The sequence below is a fragment of the Anthonomus grandis genome, chromosome 2 (genome assembly GCF_022605725.1).
Source record: "Anthonomus grandis grandis chromosome 2, icAntGran1.3, whole genome shotgun sequence".
Lineage (NCBI taxonomy): Eukaryota > Metazoa > Arthropoda > Insecta > Coleoptera > Curculionidae > Anthonomus > Anthonomus grandis.
The window spans coordinates 20,262,091-20,268,721 of NC_065547.1; the positions used below are offsets into that span (position 1 = coordinate 20,262,091).

The 6,631-nt window shown below is 32.2% G+C and overlaps 1 long non-coding RNA gene across 1 annotated transcript; it reads right to left on the reverse strand.

Annotated features, from left to right (window-relative positions):
* Positions 1 to 5,149: 5,149 nt before the first annotated feature.
* LOC126749206 (uncharacterized) lies at positions 5,150 to 5,904 on the reverse strand. The gene is made up of 2 exons (XR_007664927.1): positions 5,676 to 5,904; positions 5,150 to 5,576 (listed from the first exon to the last, which is right to left on the reverse strand). It is a non-coding gene; the product is annotated as an uncharacterized LOC126749206 (long non-coding RNA).
* Between the last annotated feature and the right edge of the window lie 727 nt (positions 5,905 to 6,631).

Genomic DNA, 6,631 nt, shown 5'->3' on the forward strand with positions numbered 1-6,631 from the left:
TTAGGTCAATTTTAGCGTTTAGTTGTTTTAAAAGATCAGTACCAATCAATCCATCATATTTTTAAGAGAAGCTAAATAAATAAAATTTGGGTGAGCCACGGCTGTTAAATATTTTAAAAATAGGGATATTTGCAACTTCATCGTGAAAGGAATTGGCGTGTGCCGTCTGTATATTAAATATCTCATTTGAAATGTGATTCTCGAAATATTTGTATGCTAGTTGCGAACTCATCAAACTTCTCGAGCTTCCAGTGTCAATTAAAAAATATGCTTTTATTTCTGGGATGTAAACGTACGGTAAATCTGATCTGATATTGTTAAGGTATATTATGTTACGGGTTCGTTGTTTGTGGTTTCGTGAAAATTTTGCTGTTCAGATTTATTGTAGGGTTCATCGGAACTATGAGGTAGATGACTTTGATGGTGTGATGAACTATCATGAGGTTCATCGTATTAAATTTCTGGGAATGCACCAGTTAATTATGCATGTGGCGTCAAAATTTCACTGTCATAATCGGAATAATTGTAATATAAATTAATACAGGGGTCATTGGAATAATTTTCAGGATCGTAGTAATTATTTTCTGAATATTCGGGGTAAGCGGATTCCAAATTATTATGGATAATAGTGTTGCCAAAACTTGTATCCATAGGCTCAGGTTGATTTCTTCTAATAGAGCTTGCTCGGGGATTAAAATTATTTGGTCTACTTGGGGGTAGAAAGGGTTATCTAAAAGTAGAGCTGTTACTACTTCTAAAAAGGTGGGGTTGTGAAATAGAGTCAGTACGAGATCTATTTTGGAAGGTATTGCCTAGATAAAGAGGGCCTTGAGGAAAATTTGAACGATTCAAATTTTGGGGAATTGATCCAATACCTTGTGGTACATTCTGAAAATATTTTGAGGTAATGGCGTCGGTTGAGGAGCATTTCTATATGGAAAATTAGAGGTTGGAATATTCGTATATGGTCGTTGTTGGAGTTGATGCCTGGAAGAATGTGGGAAATGTGGGAGATCGGCTGCACGACCTCTCAGTTTCATTAAAATTGTATCAATTAAAGCTAAATTTATCGGATTATTTAAATTGTGGCATCTTGAAAGTTTTGAAGTACATGCTCACAAGCAGTGATAAATCTATTGAGTTGTATTGGATTGCCATCAAAAGTAGGGATATTGTCAGCTAGATATCTTAACATACCAATATCGATTTGACTCTTTTTTTTTTTTCGATAGTAATTGAAGGTAAAGGTCTTAGTTCTTCGTGAGAAACGGTTTGCAAAAAATTTATGAACTCGTTTTCTCTTATTTCATGCTCAGACATAAAAGAAATTCAAAAATCTAGTAAAATTTATAATAATTAACAGTAAAAATTGTAAAATAAAAGGTTATAAAAAGGTAAAGCGTCTTTTTATAAAGAAATAAAAGTAAATGGTAAAAACTTCAATTAAAATTGCACTCAAATAAAATAAAATACACCTTGTTAAATATTAAAATATACCAAAAAACTCGAAAATAAATGCAAAAATATATCACCAAAAGAATTTAAAAATAATGGTAAGAAAAAATGTTCACTTACAGTAAGGTTCTTGCCAAAATTTCCTTAGCCTAATTTTCTAAAGGAATCGATTTTTGTATTCCCAGGACCTAAACTATAGCTGTTCTCAATCCGGTGCTGAACGGGTGGTTGCTTTAATTGGATCGCTGCAGGTACTTCCGACGATTCTTGTTCTTTGGAGGTTTCTGCAGGTCTTCTTTTAGCTTCCAGGGGATTGTAGCGGTCTTCAAACCGTAGAAACGGACCCAAATATGTCGATTTTTGTCCAATATTGGAAAGACCGAACTACCGACTGCACCAGTTATAGGACAACAATCAGCATTTGCTTTTTAAAAAAACAAATTTATTGAGACAGACACTAACTAACTTACAACTAACTTGATTGATAGATAATGACTACATCGATTACTATAATAATTATTCTTGCCCTTGTCTATTACATTTTATTTATAGGTTCTAAAAATGATGACAATACAAACTAAGCTATTTCTAAATAAAGTATGCAGGGTCGGCATAAGGTGGCGGGTTGGTACCCGTACTCGCGGTCACGAAATTTTATACAGTATTTGCGCATCTTTTCCCTTTTCAATCAACGGTAATAGATTATCTAATACATAATATCTTTACTAATAAATATTAAGAAACTAAAATTACTCCATCGTCCCTTAAATAAAATAGTTTTGGTTAAATGATTTTTAATAGGATCTGTTACTTTTGGTAGTCTTTTTGTAATGAAATGTATTCTGATGGAAAATATTTTGAAATAACAGATTTTAATAATATGATTTTTTCCTACACTTAAAATATGTTTTTTTTAATTATTAAATAATCCAGTTTGAATGCATTCAAACATAACTTCTTCTGATTAAGACCACCGCGATTTTTTTTAATGATTAGAGATTTTAAAAAATTTTCGTTGTTATTCGCCAGAACTATAACATAGTGCTCACATTTAAAAGTTTTTTTTAATTGATGGGTAACAAAACCAGCAATTTATATAATAATTTGTGATCTTCAATTTCATTATCAGATTCCTGAAGTTGTACTAAATTTTCTATATATTCCCATTTAATAAGATTTTCATTACCATCAATAATAATCTTTTTTTCACCAAAAGTATTGCAAAGTAATTTAACCATATGGCTTGGGTCATAAAAAATAAAAATTGAATTACCTTTTATAAAAAAAATTAATAAAAAGTTTTTAATAAATGGAAATTAGTATTAGCTCCCAATGTATTAGCTATTGCTATATTTGATGGAGCTCCATCAAATGTCAGAGACACTATATATGCTCCTGCTTCATACACTAAATGCACACATTGAGAGATAATGTTGCTCTTTTGATCGCCATTTAAGCCATCCACTAAAAAATACCCAACTGGCAAGTTCCAGGTTCTATTAATGTTTACCACCATTAAAACGAATGCCTCCTTAGCCACTGAATTAGAGTCATCTTCTAAATCAATCCCGTAATTTACATATCTGTGATTTTTTTTCCCAGTCAATGTGTTTACGGATGGCCATTTCATCTATTGATAAGGCCAATAAAATAGGTTTATTGGAAAATTCAACTTTTTTTTTAATGTTATATAAAAGTAATAAAAAATAGTTTTTTAATGTTTATAAATCCCTCACCAGCAAAACCTGGATCGGCGTTAATATTTCAAAACTATTTTCTAATGATAATTCGATGAGGTAAAGAACTGTCAAAAATATTTTGCACATAATCATACCCTTTTGGTGAAAAAAAGCACAAGGTAATCGCAAATTTACGCAGTTCAGGAGAATATTTAATTTTTTCCCCTGTCTTTCGCTTTTGCAATCCTTTGTAATTAGCGACATATTTTCAAACAAAATTGCGTTTTCAAAGGCAAAAATTTTTTTTCAAAAAACTCGCTAATTTGTTTTAAAGAACAATACGTTTTTTTAACTTTCTTACTTTTTGCTGTAGAACTTTAATTTGTTTAGACTTCTCATGGCTCCTTACCCTTTCCTTTTATTTTCTTAGACGCTTCTTCCTAGGTGTATCTGGATTTTCTTGTAGAGTTAGAAGTTGATGGTTTTGTAGATGTTACAGGTTTTGTTACAGTTATTAATAGTTTAGAGAGCACATTTTTAGGATTAGCAATAGTAATGAAAAGAGGAACACCTAATAGTATCTCCTACCTATAAAGAGAATTCCCAAATATTTATTTATTATTATAACAAAAGATAATATTCCTTTTTTACTGACCTACCTAGGGTGGGTATCGAAGGGACACTTTTAACACACATATCATTTTTCTCAGTATTATTAATAGGAAACCTGAAAAAATTTAAGTTATGATATTTATATATTTCTCAATCTAATAAATAGAATTGCACCAGCCACTGGCTGATGACTGGCTTTTCATGCATAATAAGGTCATAAATTAGATAAAACAACTGATCTGATTAATTTAAACTACGAAATGAGAGCAAAGGTAGAACTGCAATACTTGATAGAAATGGTTTGATACCTTCTGCAAATAATTTTAATATAGATGTTGTAAAAAAATGAATAGAGTTTTCATGTGTTTTGTAAGTAACGTAAATGAGTATGCTTTAGCAATCTATAGGTCTCCTTCAGGTAATTTTGACACCTTTTCAGAAAACTTGGATTTAATACTTTACAATATTGGGGCCCGTAGAAGTTTGATTTTGCCAGGTGACTTTAGTGTGCACTTTGGCCTACAAGAGCACACTGCACTGAACATGCTTAACATCAAGAGTGGTTATGGCATGCAGAGGGCAATAATGGTAACAACGAGAGAAGGCATGCTTAGATAATATCTTTGTAGGGTCAAATATGAAGATTGACATTTCTGATTTAATTGAACCTGATATATCAGATTATCTAGCATAATAAGGAGAATATTTCGACCAATTATCCAAAAAGAGCTGCATGAGTCTTATGGTGCTGTTTCTGAAGTAACATAGGATTTTTTACGGTTTCCACATTTAACAGCAAATGAAATATGTGAGAGGTTTTTAAATATCTTAAATGAATATTATATTAAATGGTTTCCTGTAAAATAGTACATCATAAAATCTAAAAATAACAGGCTGATTTGGTTTAGAACTTCCCTCCATGCGGGAGCACTTAAGGTTGTTGGGTAGTATTAGTAAGCAATACAATGTAGTTGCAAACAAATTTCACTATCTCTAATATAAAAAACAATATAAAAAAGCCATGAGTCAATCAAAAATTAAGGCAAATGATGCTATTATAGCTTCCTCTAGTAATCTCATGAGAAGCATGTGGCAAATCAAAAAAAAAAATATAGAAAATTCTAAGAGTACTGATTCACATAACCTTACCACAGATGAATTTAACTGTTGTCTAAAGCATGCCTAAGTCAAAAATAGATCCTAGAAGCAGCAGTGATATTTAGACTGCAATTCTTAGCAGTCTAAATATCAAGACGAGATGTCTTACGACTTAGACAAAAAAGGTTTATGGCCAGCTTGCTAATTAAAGTTAAACTTTAAGTCGCTGCATGAGACTGGGCAAGATGTTATTCGCTCGATTTTCACTCCAAATTGGTCTAGTAGGGTTGTCAATAAAAGCAATGTTGAAAAAAAACAATAGCAGTATTTTATTTAGAGGGTGAAACTGAAAAGGTTGAACCTAACAGTGTTACGAGAGCTAAAAAAGTTTTACATTGTTATAAGAGTTTTCATTGGTTACGAAAGTTTTAAATAAGAGATACACAATAAAAAAAGTTTTTCTTGAAGTTCCTTGAAGTCTATGTTCCTTAAAGTTTACGTTAATCAATCGTAAATACTTTGATAGAAATCAATCGAACATACTAGGTCTTACTTGTGAATTTTGTCGACGGAAGTTCTGTAACAGCCTGAGAATTGTTGGTAGTTGCTGACGGTGATTTGTTACTGGTGTTTGAAACTACTGGTGGTTCAATGGTGGCTGGTTGGTGAAATTTACCGTGGCAGGAGTCTGAGAATGTGTGTCGATCCTCTTCTACTTCATGGTAAGCCCTTCTAGTTTATAGTAATAAAATTAGTTACACGTGCCACGTGCGGCAAAAGTTCACATAGCTATTTTATGCTTTCTCGATTCCAAACTAGCGGTTGTTGTACCTAGATGTAGATGATGAAATCTAAGTCCTACTTATCCCAACGAAGAGTTTAGGGAAAACCAAGTAAAACTGCTACAAAAACACACTAAACCGACAAAACAGACCCAATACAACGGTACCTCTAACTATAAAATCTTTAAAATCCCATTACTTTTAAAAAAGACTTGGATTTCTAGAACATTTTTATGTGGTAAAGATTTGGAGAAGGCAATTTTCAAGATCAAAGTTGACCAAGAAACCTCGGGTTATAAAAAATACAACTGTCAACCTGAACTGGAAAGGGTAAGCTTAAAGCGACGTCTGCATCATCGCTCACCGAGCGGATTATCCTTGCTCACGGAGCGGAATAAAATAAATAAAAATCGTGAAACAATCAATTCGGCGCGTCGCCGTCGCTAGACTATGTATGCGAGGCTTAAAGATTTAGGACGTAAAGCCTGCATACAAAAACAATGCAAATGCACCTTAACTGAATCTCCCACAGCGGTGTTTAGTCCAGGGCTGGGATTCTAAAATCACGATTCGACACGATTACTCGATATGACTGATTCTAAATAAAATTTTCAATCGTGAGTGTCTTGCGGATTGCCTAGTTTTAGTCGGCTAAACTCGTTTTATTTGATTTGATTTAGGTTTCTTGGTATATATTTGTTATTTTCCCTACTATTTGACAGATTAGAAATTATAAGAAAAAATAGAAAAGACAGTTAACATTTCTATTTTTTCTTATAATTTCTATTTTTTTAAATTTAAATATGTGCCTAAATTATTTCATTAAAATAAAAAAGTTTCGTTTAAAACCACCACTACCCATTGGGAAATAATAATTGAATTCATGGAAAATCACAAAAACTTGTTGTGTTCACCCACTTTTGGTTTTAATATGGCAACATAGGTGCAATCAATAGGACCTAAAACACCAGGGAAATTGGATCTCTCCATAAATGTTAATTTATT